Source organism: Rhinopithecus roxellana, chromosome 14 (genome assembly GCF_007565055.1).
Source record: "Rhinopithecus roxellana isolate Shanxi Qingling chromosome 14, ASM756505v1, whole genome shotgun sequence".
In the NCBI taxonomy this organism is placed as follows: domain Eukaryota; kingdom Metazoa; phylum Chordata; class Mammalia; order Primates; family Cercopithecidae; genus Rhinopithecus; species Rhinopithecus roxellana.
In genome coordinates, this window is record NC_044562.1 from 14,866,456 (window position 1) to 14,884,931 (window position 18,476).

Consider the following 18,476-nt stretch of genomic DNA (forward strand, 5'->3'; position numbering starts at 1 on the left):
GGGATCTTATGATCTACAATCAGACAAAGTAGATCAGATAATGTTTCTTTTGCTTTTTTTTTTTTTTTTTTTTTTTTTTTTTTGAGATGGAGTTTCTCTCTTGTCACCCAGGCTGGAGTGCAAAGGCACGATCTTGGCTCACTACAACCTCCGCCTCCTGGGATCAAGCAATTCTCTTGCCTCAGCCGCCCAAGTAGCTGGAACGACAGGCTATGCCCCACCACGCCTGGCTAATTTTGTTGTATTTCCAGTAGAGATGAGGTTTCACAATTTTGGCCAGGTTACTCTCAAACTCCTGACCTCAGGTGATCCACTCGCCTTGGCCTCCCAAATTGCTGGGATTATAGGTGTGAACCACCACACCTGGCCCAGATAATGTCTTTATGGCTAGTTTTTACACAGAAAGGCAGAAGGAAAGTTACAGTAATATTTTTAGGTTTTATGGTTGGTTTTGGGAAAAAGGGGTTCTAGTTTCTGTGGGCAGCCCCAGGGGAGAATGAGGGTCCAGAGGCAGGAGGGTCAGAGAAGGTCAGAGAAAATCTTTTGCTTCTGAAGCCTTCATTTTGGGATGTCATTTTTCTGAGCTCCAACAATAGGCAGACAGTTATTTATTTACTTCAAAAACAACTTCTGGTTCTCTATCAGAAAGTGTGATGAGAAAACAGAAACAGGTAGAACAGGTCTGGACTCAAATCCCGACTCTTGTATCTGAAAAGTTGTGTATCTAGATATGCCATTTCTTCCTTTTCCATGTGTCCTAATATAAAAAGTGGCAAAAGTCCCCTATTTATGTTGGTGGCTGGGAGAAACAGACACTTGAATGTATGAGCAATGCAGGGCATGTGGTAGATATTTTTAATCAATGCTCATTCTGTGTGTGTGCGTGCACACAAAGCACGCACAAACATACTTCTTGCAGAACCTTATAGCAAGAAGATATTTGTGGTAAGTGCTGTAATGTACCTACAGTGATCATTTTAACAGCTCTTCCTGCTTTCTGTATCAGGTTTTTGTTTGGTTGGTCGGTTATTTTTTGTTTGTTTGGTTTATGGTTCACTTTTTTTTTTTTTTTGAGATGGAATCTCGCTCTGTCACCCAGGCTGGAGTGCAGTGGCGTGGTCTCGGCTCACTGCAACCTCTGCCTCCTGGATTCAAGCAATTCTCCTGTCTCAGTCTCTCAAGTAGCTGGGATTACAGGGACCCATGACCACGCCTAGCTAATTTTTGTATTTTAGTAGAGACAGGATTTCACCATGTTGGCCAGGCTGCTCTCGAACTCCTGACCTGACATGATCCTCCCCACTTGGCCTCCCAAACGGCTGGGGTTACAGACCTGAGCCACCATGCCCAGCCCATGGTTTACTTTTTTGTTGTTCGTGTTCTTCAGCATCTGTTCTTGTCAGCTCCTGGGTTATTGCACATACTAAGCAACTATTTTTTCTCAGTGATGTTTTTCTTTCAGTTGAACTCACTGTACGTGTAGAAATTAACACCCTCCTTCAACCCAGGCATCCACTAGGCTATAAAATCAATTCCTTTATTATTCCTTGCTGTCTAATTCCTCTATCTTTTAAATAGAAGTGTTGCTTTCCACTAGACCTTATCCAAGTTCTTAATATTATCATTCAGTTTCTAGGACTACAAACTAGGCTGAGCACTCTAATTATAGTCTAACCAACCTGATCAAAATTTGGGAATTAATTGGTAGTTTCTACATGCTGAGATCTCCCATAGTAATTTCAGTGTTTTTGTTTAATGCCTTATTTAATGCTTTGTTTAATGCTTTAGTCTGCTTTTGGAAAGTACTGTTTAGATTGTGTTCCATTAAGACTACCAAGTCAACTTTGATCTCAGTTCCTCAGAGGCGGTGCTCATTTTCCACCTTGGAAGTGAGGTGTTTTTGTCGTGACGCTGGTGGTGGTGGCAGTTGAATTTTTGGTTTTGAACTTTTTTTTTTTTAAACTTCTAAGTTCACCTTTTAAGATTTTCACAGGCTTGAACTCTTGATAGTGTGCTCATTATCACAGACTTCATATAGCCTATAAATAGATATCAGCAGCCCATATATAGATATCAACAGCAATAGTCTGAATATAAAAACAATACTTCTGAAAAGCTCTCTGATTTTTAGAGCTCTTTCAAGAAAGGCTGTATTAATATGAATGTTTCACCCACTCACTCCCATTCCATACCCCACCCAGCCTCTGACCCTGGCTTTGCATTCTCATGGACCTGTACTCATTCTCTGACTTCAGCTGCTTTTTATTTATTATTATTATTATTTTATTTTGATACGGAGTCTTGCTCTGTGGCCTAGGCTGGAGTGTAGCAGTAGCATGATCTCAGCTCCCTGCAACTTCCACCTCCCAGGTTCAAGCAATTCTCCTGCCTCTGCCTCCTGAGTAGTTGGGATTACAGGCATGTGCTACCATGCCCAGCTAACTTTTGTATTTTTTTGTAGAGATGAGGTTTTGCCATTTTGGCCAGGCCGGTCTCAAACTCCTGACCTCAGGTGATCTACCTGCCTTGACCTCTCAAAGTGCTGGGATTACAGGCTTGAGGCACCATGCCGGGCCTAACTTCATTTATTGGTACCGAACACATCAATTTTGCTTAGGGAAAGGTATGAAGCTTTTCTTTCTTTTTATTCTCCTTTCTTTTTTTAAAAATCAAGAAACTAAATTTAGAGCTTTTCTTAGAGTGATTACATTGTTGTGTGATGCTGCAGTCTACAAAACCAGGAGCAATCATCATTCAAGATGCAAATGCTTCCTTTAATTATATGAAATGTCAGTCTGCAAGTTACATGGAGTGGAAGGGGTTGGGTTATTCCAAACCACCAAAAGACAAATGCATTTACAACTTCTATTAAAATCCTAAGCCTGTAGCTTTAACAAAATTAACAGGATTTCGATGCATTCCTGATAGGTTTGACTTATAAATTTCAATTCTTGGCCCCCATGCCAAAGCTTAATGCTGCTCATCTGCTCGTTTCTGCTCCCCAAGGACAAGGCTATTTCAGGAGACACATTTTATATTTCCATCAAAACCAGAGACAGCGTCTTTAAAAAATAAACCATTGTTTTTCCTTTTTTTTCTTTCTACCTATGTGATTTGGGTAATTCAACAGTGAACGAAAGAGATGAAAAGATATGATTTAAGACACATTAAGAATGTAAATATATATAAAACAAGTTTGGCTTCTGGTCTCTTCTGCAACAATTAATTTCATGAAAGTGTTTCCTGGTGGCTTGCAAACAATGCATGAACATGCACAATGGTCTTTGACAGGACATCAAAGAGCCTGCAGGGCTGAGATGACTTCCATCACAGAAAATCAATTTCCTGTAAATAGTGAAGAAGTAAAGATTTTAGGCCAACATCAGATATGATTCTCGAGCATCTATTTTCTGCTTGTTTTCTGGAAGCGCTTGGTGGAAATTTGAAATAGATATTTTGCCCCATCAATTAATTATTTTTTCATCATCATCAGACATATCGAAGTTAATATTTTTTCAAATTTTTAGACCCCATTTTGTTCCAACAGTACATTCAACACAGTTAAAAAATAAATGTCGAGTGTTTCCTGTTTGCAATCTGAATATACATATAAATGCTAGTGAGAAATGAAGAAAATAAAGATTCAATAACCAAAGCCTAAATCTACATAAATTGAAAATAAAATGAGAAGTTTAGAAATACGTAGATAAGGTTAAAATTGCATATAAATTCAAGATGAGTTTTATTATGGCTCATTATAACTAATTCCAACAGTTGTTAGAAATTATTTGAAGAATTGTGATACTGTTTAGTAATATGTTATGTGGAAACACAGTTAGGAAATCTTTCCATTTCTTCAGTCTGGATTTCAGGAAATGAAAGCCCCCCCCAATCTCCCCCCAAATAATTCAAGCTGTGCTGTGTAAGTTACAGGAAATGCCCTCCCCGGCCAGCTCATTTCCTCTTATTGTTCACTTTGAATGGGACCCTCAGCTACATTTTCATGCCTCCCTCTCCCTACAGACGTATTACGCCTGGTAAAAGCCAAGGGCTTCCACAGGAAAAGAGCTAGGTCAGAGACACCCAAGGCCACCATGAATCCCCCTTCTATAAGATAATGTGAAGGGCAGTTTGAGAAAAGCCAGAATTAAAAACAAACAAACAAACAAACTAGTCAGTCAACTCATTTAGACCCAATACATTAACAAGAAAAAGAACAAAGCTTCTTCTGTTTTCACATTTTCAGTGTAATTTTGTATTTAATTCCATCTAAATATTAATCTTATAGTTATATTTTATATTGCATATTTTATAAAATGTTTGATATTTATTTGAATAACTATAGTAATTAGGATAGGACTTTGTCTTGAAGGCTCAATAAATAATTGTGGAATTAATTAAGGTAAAGTATGTAAGGATTTCTGTGTTGGTAAGAGTGATTTTATTATGTTTCTGCATCAAAATTAGATTGAGTAGGAGTTTCTTTTCTGTATATAATCAAGCTGTAGCAATATAGTATATTAAACATCATAAAGATATTCTAGGAATATGTATTACCATATGCAAATAACCCTATATTCAGGTTTTCCTTTTGTTTTTTACATTTTTAAAATTATTTCTTTCTAGCTAGCTAACTGCCTATGTCTTGATAGATTTTTATTCTATATCTGATGAAATTAATTGATCTAGCTAACACGTCAAGTGGGTGAAGTTTCCCATTGAATTACATGAAAATTGTTCTGCACTGAGAAAGGCTTACTTCCAGCCCTGGCTCTGATCTTCACTGTATGTATGTACTTGAGCAAGTCACTTTGTCTTATGTGTGCTATTTCTTCCTTATCTAACAAATAGAAATCATGTATCTCCTGGCTGCATCACTGGCTAAGGTGAAGATGAACTAAGATTATAAATGCACTCTGAGATGCAGAAAATGCTATATATGTATAAGATGGTATCATTTGTACAATGAAGATGATGGTATTAATTATGTGACAGACTAATCCTTAATATACACAACAGGATTCTCTCTTTTACCCTTTCAATCCTGATTTAATCAATAGCTATTTCTGGCTCTAAGATATTTTGAGATTCAAAGCTGGCACTGGGACAGAGGGAATGTCATGATTCCAAAATGTATTAGACATAAAGTCATCCAAACAGCTATAATATGTAGAGTTTGGTTTTGACTCATATACAAATTTAATTATCTGTAATTTAAGAAAAGTAGATTTAATACTAATTATTTACAAATGTAATTTCTTCTCAAAATAATCAGAATTGGTAGCACAGTTTTAGCCATTACATTTAGCTAATTTTCCTTTGTGACAGAAAACTAGATATGTGTCCATTCCTTATTTATCCTTTACAGGAATATTGTTTATCAGTACTGGAAATCTCACCCTCATGTCCGCTTCAAATGAAATGTGAAAAAGTGATTAGTCTACACACAGTTAGGCACTGCTCCTTAAATGTAGTGGTAGGTGAAATTACAAACAGTTATCTCAATGAATTCTCAAATATTTCTAACAAGGGATTGATTGCCCCAATTTTACAGATGACAAAACTGAGACTCAGGGAGGCGAGGTAACTTGCCGAAGCTCACACGGTATGTCTGGAATACTGAAACCTTGTATTAGTCAAGACAAGCATTTTGACCTACACACAGGAAGCTCTGAAAGCTACTTCATCACTGACAAATCCAGTGAAAATTAATCTTCAGTCTCATCCCTCCAGTCCCTAATCTTCTTATGAGACCGTATGTTTCTATTTAAGTATTTTTCAGCTACTTAACTGTGTCCACTAAAATTCTCCATTGTTTTTACAAGTACCAAGCCTTTGTCATATAACATTTCACTCACATTTTTGCATTTAGGTCATTCTTTGTCTCCAAGGCATCAGGTTTTCTTGCCACTCATCTTCTGCCTGTGTCTTCAGTACCCATAAAGCCACCTTGGCTCTGCTGTTTCTCTCCTTTTAATCAGAAGCTTTCTTCCATTTTGTTCCATACCAGTCAAGTTATTTCATTGTTACATTTCCGAATCTTTCATGCTTACAGTTTGCCTTCCTTACCATGGAGACTCTACTTGTGACATAGGATTTTTCTTCTTCATTCTCACAAGTAGCAAGTAAATAACAAGTAAATCCTTCAATACGGAAGATCCTCCACATTTTGCTTAAATACCAACCCTTGATATTTGGTGAAGATATCACTTTTATCAGGAAGACTACTAGGTACATTGGTGTGATTTAGATTCTTCTTCTCTGTGGACATTAATTGCTGTATTCCTACCACTGGCCATAGTGACTGGCATTTAATAAACATTCCATTAGCGGTAGAATAAGGGAGCAATTTAATGGATGAATGAAATGTGCATCTAAAAATGAGGTTGCTTAAAAAATTCTGTTTCTCTGATTCATGTTATAGTGTTAGCTCCAAAAGGGAACGTTCTCTACTAATTATTTTATGGTAATCTTAAAAACCTTTAGTAGTTTTCCATCTTAACTATTTTCGATAAATAGTAAAAATGTCTAATTTCCTTTGAAATACATTGAAGTCTTGCGAAAAGTTGAGGATGAAATGTACATTCAATGTGTTTTAAACCAGTGGAATTGAACTTATGTTATTGTGCTTGTGCTGTATTGCACAGGTTGAATAGCTTCCTTTCAAAAACTGTCAGACCTGGCATTAATCACTCCGATCAAACAGTAAACCACGGTCTGTCCTTTTTTATTTGGCAAACAGATAAAGCACAGTTAATATATTTCATTGCAACCCTCAGGTGTTCTCCTTCTAATGTTTACTTTAGAAAAGGTTATAATGAAGTTGACTTTATTCATACATTCATTGAAAACCCATTTTTTAGTGTAATGTGCCAGGAACCTCTCAAAGGCTGGGAGTAGAGAGAAGAAAACATCCACCCACTCAAGGTATTCACAATCAAGATGGGGAGGAAGATAAGTAGATAATTATATTCGATTGGTGCAAAAGTAATCGCGGTTTTTGCCTTAAAAGTAATAGCAAAAACTGTGATTGCTTTTGCACGAACCTAATAGATTATGTGATTAAGTCTCAGCAGATAAATGTCTGGAATTTTATGACAAAAAGTAGAAGGGAAAACCACTCAGTCCAAGACATTTAGAGGATTCCAGAGGGAGTTCTACATTTGCTAAGTGGCAAAAAGTTGCTGGTAGAGTATTGGGGCGTGGGGGGAGGTCGAGGAGCTTTTGAGTGGGAGGGAACAGCATGTGCCAAGACATATACACAAGATGGGCAGAGAAATGTCTATGAGACTGAAAGTTTATTGGCTGAATTATATTATAGAAACATTGGATTCGCGTATCTGAAAGAATGGAAGGAGATAAAGCTGGAAATACAAGTAAGAATTATTTCAAAAAGGACCATATATGCTCTTCCCAGCTTTGGGGTGGGCGGAGCTTTGCATGAAGGAACAGTGGGATAATATAAGCATATTGAAGCAGCATGCTGGTGTATGGTTGTCAGATAAAATATAGTGACATTTCAGATAAAGAATGAATCTTTTCTTTCAGTATCAACATGTCCCAAATCTTGTATGGGACATATTTATACTAAAAAAGTATTCATTGCCAAATTGAAATTCAACTTTCACTGAACATCCTGTATTTCTGTGTTAAATCTGATAACCTTACTCTGATAGCAGTGTGGAGAATGAATTGGAGAAGAAAGGGCAAGGCAGAGAGACCGATTCAAGGGACAACCTATTAAAATCTGCATTCACCCTTTGAGTCACAATGGCATTTCTATCACGTTGTGCTAGAGTGCAGGATGTGGACAACTCTGTTTCCATGGCTGAGACCCAGAGAGGCACAGCCTGAAGAGAAAGACAATGGATATTCTGGAACAAATAGGAGATTTTAGTGCTCCAGGGTTTACAGGAGCACTGGACCTATGATGGAACCATACTTTAAACTGGGGAGAAGATGGCATGTGTGCATATTTCCTCTGAAGACTGTGGGGTAAAATCAATACTGTTGTAATAAAACATAGGAAACAAAGACCCAGTGAATTTATCCTGGGGCTCAAGGAGAAGTACTCAAACATGCACCATATTGGTGTTTGTATAATGATTTGAACTTTTCAACTTCTTCCCATACTCAATATCTTCTATCCACATCACAATGGCTTTGCAGTCAGGAAACAGTTATCATTAACCCAATTGACAGATAAGGATGTCTGCACATATACACATATTCTGCCTTAGCTCCCCTATTAAAATATCTTTTGCATATCGAATCCAAGCTGAAACCCAACACTTTCTACTAAAATGTTCAGCCCACACTTTCTTCTCCCTGCCACTTCCTATGTCAGCATTATTCAGCCCAGCACAAGGCTCCTCCCCGAGACTTTGTTTGGTTCTGGCTTGTGAACTCATATTGCCACCCACTGGACTAGAAGCTGCCAAAAGGCAAGGACAAATTTTAGCATTTTCCTGGACACTTCTGTAGTATCTTAGTGTTAGGCATATAAAAGACTCCGAATAAATGTTTGATTATCAGACTAGCCGTGGAAGAGCCAGAAATAAATTAAAAATCTAGTATCTTCATATGCAGCCTTCTGCTCTTTTGGGTTGTCTTCATACTTTTTAAAAATTTGTCATCCCCTATCAAGCCATACATAGGTGTGATTTCAAGGAGAGCGAACACAACACTATAGGCCCAATGTTATGTGGAGGATGCTTTATTCGTCTCCCAAGCTCAGTGCAGGAATGAGCACAAGCCACACTGAAGAAAGAGTGTCTGTTTAAACTGCACCATCAGGATAGGGTCTACCAGTGTGATGGAGTTGAGGAGGCTGACAGCTGACAGCACCATCCTTGGCTCCTCTTTTATGCACACTCAGGGTGTGAGTTCAGTCTTCCCCAGCCATTGCTCAGCTTCTTTGCTTCCCAGGGAGGGGGACTGTGAACAGGTCTCTCTGCGTATCAGAGTTGAATCCACTAACTGGTTATAATCTGCTCCTAACTAATGAGCAGTTGCTTTATGTTCATGGATATGTTCGAATATTTGTTTTATTTATTTGTTAGCCTAGGACATATACGTATACTCCTATAAATAAGATAATTGCAAAGTGTGTGTTTACTATGTATGGTATAGAGCAGCTATTCTCATGGTAACCATGCCAACAAGTCTATCAGAACCCCCAGAGGATTTGCTAGAACGCAGCTTGCTGGGCCTTAGGGTTTCTGATTCACCTGGTCCTGAGTAGGCATGAGAATTTGTAATTTTAACAAGGTCCCCAGGTGATGCTGATTGTGTTTTTCCAGAACCACACTTTGAGATCCATTGATGTAGAAAATACATTCTCATATTTGTCCATGTATGTGTTGTGCACACACTGGCTTACACATGAGGGCATCTATTCTATAGTTGTGTGTTATGTTCAGACAAAAATTACTGTAAATATTGCTTATCTGCATAGCTACTCATACATATATAAAAATATACAAATAAAATGTTTACTCACAAAAGTTGTTTGTATGTGACTATGAGTCTAAATAAATGCTTATGAAAGGTTCTAAGCCTATATAGTTTTATGTATACAAACACATTTATGCAAGTTTGTATATAGAAATATAGTTATAAGAATAGTTCTAGACGATACTTATACTGTGTATGTACATGTGTATAGTATTAATGTATCTTTCCCTTTTACAACAAAGGCCGTATTAAGTATAACATCTAATTTCATATTTTGGTTAAACTCATCATCAAAAGCAGTGGTTAAGTGTTCCAACCTGAGGGCGGAGATGTCTCCATGCTGGCCTTGTTAAGTTTTATTAGAAGGATGATCTTTTCAATTTCCCTAGAGCCTCTTACATATTTACTATATTTCACATATGGAAGTGCCAAATTAAATAAGCTTCATGGTCTTTCAGAACCACCAGGGTCCTCCTATAAAGTCAAATTTCAATCATTTCACTTCTTTGCCTTCCTTCAAAGACATAGTACAATTCTTCTGGCGTTTAACTGACTAAATGAACAAAAATGCAGTCCAAACTCAGTGTGTTGAGTGATCCTGGGTCTTACATCTTTCTTGTGCTAAAAGGGTCTGCTTTGTTCATAGGCAAGCTTTGTCTTTGGAGGAGGAGGAAATGCGAGCCATGAGTTTGGGGCCTGACACTTAGGAGGGCAAAGGTAGAAACAAAATAAATAAAAGCACCAGATTGATCAGATCTCCTGTGACATACAGTACAATAACAGCTTCTTTCTTCCCTACTCCACAATTCTTCAATGCAATAGAAGAGAAAAAAGAGTAACCAGGAAGGGAAAAAAAGAAAAGGTAGTAAAAAGAGATGGATATACATTGCTAGTCACTGCATTTCCAAGACATGATTATGCTCTGGTTAAATCTCATGACATCACATTGCAATAAATATTACCCTTCATGCATAACTGTATTGGCTGAGGTCCAGAGTCTTTGGGTATCCTACTTATGAATTCTCAACTAAAAGTGGAAGAGCTAGAATTTGAGCTAAGATCTGCCTGATTTCAGTGGTTAGATCCAGAAGCATAAATCAGTGCTTTCTTAAAATGGTCTGCAAGGAAGGGTTAAATAATAAATAAAAATCCCTGGGAATTCATTTAAATATGCATGTTACAATGGGAACAAGAGAAGTAGTAAGAGAGGACCTAGTGGGCTTGAGTTTTGAACGAGTAAAATAATTTTGGGATATGAAAGAGGGGAGACTTAGATGGTGAGTTGTCAACATCAGCATTCCTCAAAAACAAGGTGGTGCATTGCCCAAATAGGGACCTCATTGGTATAAAGTCTGAGGTTCATATACTTTTACATCCATAGCTTTTAGCAGGATATTTGACCTGTGATAAGTAGACAGCAAACTCTCATTGAGTTAATTGCCTTTTTAGAGCTGATCCTGCTTCAAGTTCAGCTTCCCTTCCTGGTCCTCTAATGACTAAAACAATTTTACCAGGGGATAAGATTTTATTTCAAATTCAAGATAAAGTTAAATGCAAATAATGCAGAAAAAGAGGAAACATTGACTCAGTATCTGGGGATATAAATACTCAATGGTAGATCATCTTCTGATATTATGGTTTATTGGAGAGATGGAGAAGGTCACTGAAGATCTGATCAGGGAGTAGGGATGAGCACAAAAATGAGAGAATCAGGTGGTATCATACAAAGTGTGCTTATCTCACTGATTTTCTGGTATCTGGTCTTCTGAGCAGAACTGCAACAGAGGAAAGGCAAGAAATGGCTTTGGGAGCTGGGAGACCCTGTACATAAAAGCCTTCCTGGAAGCCTTTCTTTCCAGGGTCATTGTGCTTAGACATTTTTTTTTTTTTTTTTTTACATGAGAAGAAGAGGTATCAACTATTCAGCATAGAAAACAAAAGATCCTGAAGGTAGGAAAAACAGTAGTAACAAGGTTTATGAATCAGCTAAACTTGTGTTTCCCCAAATGTACTTGTTTATGATGATCCTTTAAGAGGTTTGGAAATCAAGTCCTTTAGCTAAACCCAAAGTGATTCTTAAGATTATATAAGTTAACAGAAACATCTATTTACAAAAGAAGGAACAATGAGAAAGAAGGGAAGAGTGACAAAGTGAGAGAGAGAAAGAGAGAGAGACAACTGGACAGAAAGACTTAGAGACGGAGGATTATTTCAGCACCAGGTAGAATTCAGCAGTGGCATCTGACATTGTCATGCTTCAGACATTCTGCCATCATAAAAAATTGGATTAATCATAACCTAAAGGGTTCCACATCTGGGTTTCTTAAGCCTGACCTAAATGAGTGAACCCAAGACTGCATATAATGGGATTTCAATATTTTGAAGATTAAGTTTTTTGTGAGTTCTTCAAAGTTTCCTTCTGCCAAACAGACTGAAATAAATCAAAATATTTAGGAAACACATATTCTAACCACAAGTGGCCTCTAGATAATTAGGAATTGTTGTTTTTAATTTTAGTTATTTTTCAGGAGAGAAATATTTGTCAAGCAATTGTGTCAGGAATTTTTGTAGGTGTTGGAGATACAACAGTAAACAAAACAATTAATTTCTGATCTGTGGAGCTTATTTTCTAATAAAAGGAGATAAACAAAATAAATCAGTAAAATATGTAATATTCTGAATATTTAATATGATTGAAAGCCCTCATAAAGTCTATTTCTAAGCCTTGCTAGCCAGAGTGACTCCCGGAGTCAATATGGGCCCTCTGCGGTTTGAAGGTGTGGAGGCCCTGCAGCTTGACTTGGTCCTCACAGACCCACTATGCATTTTATTCATCTTTTGACCCTGGAGAGGTTCCAGACTACTCTGAGCCTCAGTCACTGCAACTTTGAATTGTGATTCTGACATTGACTCTGAAAGTTGTTGAGCATTTTATAGGAGATAATATGTGTGAAAGAGTGTGAATGTAACTCTTGATCAAGAGAGCCCTGCATAATCTTCATTAACATAATTGTATCAATGTCATTAACTCACATTAACCAAGGAGAAAAATCCCTTTTATTTATGGACGTTTTTTATTTTGTTTTGTTTAATAGACTGGACTACACCTTAAGAATTGGCAAGACTTTTGTTGGCATCTATTGCTATAGATTCCACGCATTGCAGGGCTTCCAGATTGCTATTCTAAATATAAAGGCAACAATGGGTTCATCTAAAGGGCATAGGGGTTGCAGGTTTAGGAGACTAAGCTGCTCTCAGCACATCAACCCCTCAGAAAGACGGCACTGCAGAGCCGAGCAGGGACCTTCATATGCCTGGCCTTTTCTCTGCCTCCCAAGTGGACTTTGAACAAGTCTTTTAACTTCACTGAGCATGTTGGCTTCTGGAAAATTGGAAACAATTACCAACTTTCCTATCTGCAGAGCTTGAGAATTGAGGCTTCTCTCCAAAGAGAAAAGAAGATACAAAAGCTTCATGCTTGAATTAAAAATTACGACCTTCCTATGTTTTGCTAGACCACTTTTTCTAAGTACTCTTAAGGGTGAGCTTCATCTCTCTTTATTCTATAATATGTAGGTTATTCAAAAAATTTATTGCTTTGGTGGTCTGAATAGAGATATAAGAGCCACCATTAGGCTAACAATCGGTAGCAATGATGTTTTTGAGCAAACTTCAAGGGTAGTTAGAGAAGTCTAACAGTGTGTGCTTTATGAGTTAAACACAATAATGGATGGTAGCCAATGCTAAAGGCTCCATTAGGGAGAAGGAGGAGATGAGTGGGTGAGTTTCCATTCACACAGTTTTTACATGTGTGAGTTGAGGACTCAACTGGCAGAGTTTACCACACATACCTACAGGATGCTTATTGGACCAAGTCTCCTAACCTAAAAATCAGAGCTACCCCAGCTTTGCAAACAACCACTTCCTGGTATTTCAATTAATTAAAAATGTTTGTAGAAAAAGAAAAACAAAAGCTCAATTAAACTACTATGTTCCTAGAAAAAAAATAGGAAAACGGAAATTTCTTTCATCCTATCCAATTTTCTGAAACTGCCTCTTCTGTATTAAAACCGGAATAAGGGTGTTATAAGAGATGTCTATGTTGTTGATAACATCACACATCTATTAAATAATATAGTTATTAATAACAATATACAAATATTACATACATGCATATGTACATATATTGTGTATACATATACCTATATATGTAAATTCCATGTCTGTGGGTAGTTTGTTCTAAGTATTTTCTCAACTTTTGTTTAAAAGAACTATTGACTATGTGTGATTTCTCCTAGCATGAGTCTTTGTCTTCTCATTCTCTGGGAGGATACCACTCCATGTGTCTATTGTTTATCTTGCAAAGGTAGATCCTTCTCATTTACCGAATGATAATGGTAGAAGCCTGGCTTTTTTTGTGACATATTTTATTGGAACTAAAGCTGTAAATATATACCTATACTTTTCGTGGATTGTGTTTTATTTTTATTGGTGTCTTTATGGAATTTGCATGTTCAAATGCAAACACCAATAGGTATCTTTGTTTTCTGACTAAGATCTGAAAAAGAAATTGAGTGAACATTTTATTTACCCATCTCCTCAGGCCAACAAGTCCATATGACACAGATCTAGTTATTCATAAACTTTTTGGTGTGGGATGTTTGGAGAAGACCTCAAAGGATGGGGATTCTTAGTTGTGTATTTCAGGGGGTGCTCACCCCTTTTAGTTTTTGAACTTCCACTTGCCCACTATGCTTCTTTAAGAGGTTTTGCTTGTTTGGTATTTTTGCGAAATAGACTTTGATAAAAATATTTCTTGCAATGAAAGGCTTCCATTCCTTGAAATTCTTGAAAAACTTCTAAATTATGATGTATTATAGCTACATGACATTAGCATCAACCAATATGTAAAGAATGATTAAGACATTTGTATCTCATAATAGCAATCCCAAGTCAGTAATTTTTTATTTTCCATTGTCCACATCCACTTCCATAATCCAAGTCCAAATCAAAAATTGCATAATCTTGGCTTTAGTCTACTCCACCGTGATTTACAGTCTTAACAAAATTCAGTAAACCAAGCCACTATGTGACTGTTCTTTCGTTTGGAATAATTGAGCTCAGAAGACATCTATCTTTTGCGTTTAGTTTTTCCTCCAATTTAAAAACAAAAGGACCACAAATTCATGAGAAAGGATCTTACTAACACTTAGCTCAAATGTTCTTTACTGATAGAGAAATGTAGTTGAAGGGATAGTGTGGCTGAAGTCACAGGGTTTGTAGACAAAACAAGGATTAAAACTCAGAGCTCCTCTTTCTGGGCTTAGTACCATGACACCACTTTGGTCTCTAATTTTTTTCTCAAATGTTACTAAGTATTTTGTTTTTCTGTCCTTTTTTTTTTTTTTTAAAAAAAAAAAAAAAAAAAAAAAAGCAAAATGCTCCAAAGGAAAGTTGCAGTCTTTATGAAAACCATATTTTCTGACAAACTTTGATGTTGACTGAAATAAATGTCTTTGGAGAAATCTGGCTTGACAAGTTGGTAATGAGCAAATATAGTTATTAATGTGAATGATAATTTTATTCAGCCTGCAGAACAGACGCCATCCCTTTGGTATGAAGTGCCTCTATGATTATTAGATTCTGGAAGTCAGTCATTATGGAGAAAGTAGAGTTTCTGGCCTTACTGAAATCTAGGTAATTTGCTAAAGTATTCTTAATATTAACTGCTACTGTGAAAAGTAATTGTTGTACTCAGATAATATTTTCAAATTAAAAGTGGCAAGAAACAGATTACATTGCTCATTTAAAGGAGATTGATCCCATTTATAAAGGAAAAAAAAAAGATTATGTGTTTGTATTTTATTTCATCTTATCACAAATATCTCTAAATTGTAGAGTCGAAACTAGACATATAACTTGTACTATTTCTTAATCCTCTAACATCCATATGTCTCCCGAAAGTAATTTTAACCACCTATAATACAATTTTCCAATTGGCATTCCACATTTGAACCATTGTTGATGTTTAACAAAAGAAATAGACTTTTATCTATTTTATGGAGGCATGTATCTTACTTGCTTTACTTTATTGGAATACAAGCGAGAGACTTGTTTACAATTGAAATAAAATGTTTTGAAATAGGCAGCCAAAATGTGACATTTTTACGTTCAAGCAATGAAATCTCCCAAATGGAGTCAAACTCTAATATTTATATGGAGAATCAAAGAAAAACAAGAAAAAGAAGAAGGAAAAAAAAAGACAAAACTTTGCCAGCATTTCATAGTTTCTTTGGGAGTCCCGATATTTGAGAAAACATTCCTTGAAATCACTTCAGACGATGTTACGAGGAAGAGAGAAGGTTGAGCTCATCTTTGTGTACTTTAAGGAACAGAGTATGTGAGATAATGGGTTGTGTTCCATCAAAGGAACTGAAAAAATAAAGTAGATTCAGAGCAAAAGGATACAACTTCAATACTCCTTCATTCGACAAAGAGGCAATGGAAATGCCCAGGATGTCGAAACTCTGTCATGGGGAACAAGTTGCAAAAGATATGGATCCTGCCTACGTGAACGTATAGTCAGGATGGAGAGAGAGACAAGTCGGCTGCCAAATATGGCAGTGTGCTTAGGTTAGATGGCAGAGGCAATCATTCGATGTTAGGAGAGTACAGTGGAAGAACACCTAAAACAGACTGGCCTGGCTGGGCCCAGTGGCTCACGCCTGTAATCCCAGCACTCTGGGAGGCCAAGTCAGGTGAATCACCTGAGGTCAGGAGTTTGAGACCAGCCTGACCAACATGGTAAAATCTTGTCTCTACTAAAAATACAAAAATTAGCTGGACATGGTGGTGCATGTCTGTAATCTCAGCTACTCGGTAGACTGAGGCAGGAGAATCTCTTGAACCCTGGAGACAGAGGATCACACCACTGCACGACAGAGCGAGACTCCATCTCAAAAAAAAAAAAAAAAAAAGAAAGAAAAAGAAAAATACAAAACTCTCTCCCTAGCAGGCTTTCAGGAGCTGCAGTCTTCGTGTCTCTTCAGTTTGAGACATTCCTGGGATCCTACAGAGGACCTGGTGATGAAAAACCTGTGTTCTTTCATTCCCATGAAAATTAACTCCATTGCTTAAGTGTGGAGCAAGACGCTTTGTGTCGAACTTGCAGATTCACACGTTCCATCTTTCCCCCACTCTGGCCTGGGATCCTAGACTTTCTCAGTTGGTTTTCTTTCTCTCCGGTTTCTTTATGGCTCCATCCATGGGATGCATGAGGAAATACAAGGGTGGGGAAGAGTGGGTCAGAATGTTGGTTGCATTTTCCATTCTTGCTCTCTGCTACCACAGTTGGCCTCTTCTCCCTGGAGAACACTGTGGCTCCTACCTGTCCTGACCTTCACACCAGCTGCCCCCTGCAGCCCTGGCACCTCTTTGCCCCAGTCAAGTGCTGCCCATTGTGGTTGCCCAGGGTGCTTCACTGCCCTGTGGGGGTTTCCTTCCATCCTCCCCACACTCTGAGGACAGTATCTTAACTCTATTCCCCCCAAACCATGTGTCTGAGGGTGCCAGTAGCTTCCTGCTGATATTCACAACTGACATTTACATCTAATAGTCGCGCCAGAATCAGAGTGTCAAAACTGAACTCCACACACTCTCCACCTCTCAGCTTCTGCATCCTCTCAGCTGTGGCACCTCCATCCCACTAGTTGCCCAGCTAAAACTCTCAGATCCTTCTCTGACTTTCCTCTTTCTCCTGGGCTATTGTCCTCACTCTTGGTAAAATGTCATGGCCACGAGGAGTCTTACCCTGACCACCCTATTGAATATTAAACCTCATCCCTTGCTTCCTCAAAAACTCCTTCTTCTCCTGGTCTTGCTATATTTTTTCTTTGTTTCTTAGCATTTATCATTACAATAGAACTGCCATCAAAATTGGATGGTTTAAAGCTACAGAAATGTATCTCAGTTCTGAATGCTAGAATTTCAAAATGAAGGTGTTTCTACTTCCTCTGAAGCCTCTGAGGGAGGATCCTTCCTTGTCTCTTCCATGCCCTGATAGCTTCAGGTCTTCCTTGGCTTGTGGAAGCCAATCCAATTTCTGACTCTGTCTTCCTGTGTCTGTGTATCTGTGGGTCATCACATAACATTCTCCCTGTGCGTCTGCATCTGTATGTCCAAATTTCTCTCTTCCTATAAGGACATCAGTCATATTGGATAAAGGCCCACCTTCCTTTATGGCCTTACCTTAGCTTGATGAAATCTGCAAAGACCCTGTTGTCAAACAAGGTCACATTTACAGATACTTGAAGTTAGGACTTCAGACTTCAATGCTTCTTTCTTTCTATTTATTTATTTATTTTTTTTTTTTGAGGGGGACATAATTCAACGCATAACATATAGTTGACTTATTTGTTATGTGCACTGTTTATTGTCTGTCTCCACTAGCTAAGAATTAGTATTTTTCAGGGCAGAGATCTTTGTATCTTTTGTTTATTGATGTATCCCAAGCATCCTGGGCTATGTGGGAAAACAGTCGTTGTTCAATAAATATCTGTTAAATGGAGGGAAGGTCTGAATAACAAGCTGTTTTAAGATTAACGTAAAATGGAATTTGACTCAGCATGGGGAAAAAATGTCCCTGAAGCTCTAGGTTGGCATTCTTGATTGTGAAAAGCAACGTTTTGTTATGATGTAAAGAGACACCAAACCCCTAATGTTTCACTTGGAAAATAATACCTCACTGGACATGGAGGGATCGAAATTTTACTCTAGTATTTCTTTTTTTTATTCCACAATTGGTTTATGAAATATGAAGCATTTATTTTTAAGCTAACTCCTGTTAAATCTTCTGAATTTCAGACCTGAGGCCTGACTCTTTAGCAGATGGTAGGTACGTACCTTGGGGAGAAAGAGAGGGTAGAGAGGGAGGAGACAGAGAGAGGAGGTACAAGAGGGGCTGCCAAACCTCAGCCCTGGACAGACTTCAGCAAACAAACGGAAGTGACACACAGCAGGAC

The 18,476-nt window shown here is 37.7% G+C and overlaps 1 protein-coding gene across 2 annotated transcripts in view; it reads left to right on the top strand.

The window, feature by feature from the left end:
* The window catches only part of CNTNAP5 (contactin associated protein like 5), an 886,717-nt gene that overhangs the window by 140,020 nt on the left and 728,221 nt on the right, over window positions 1-18,476 (top strand). The window lies entirely within an intron of this gene.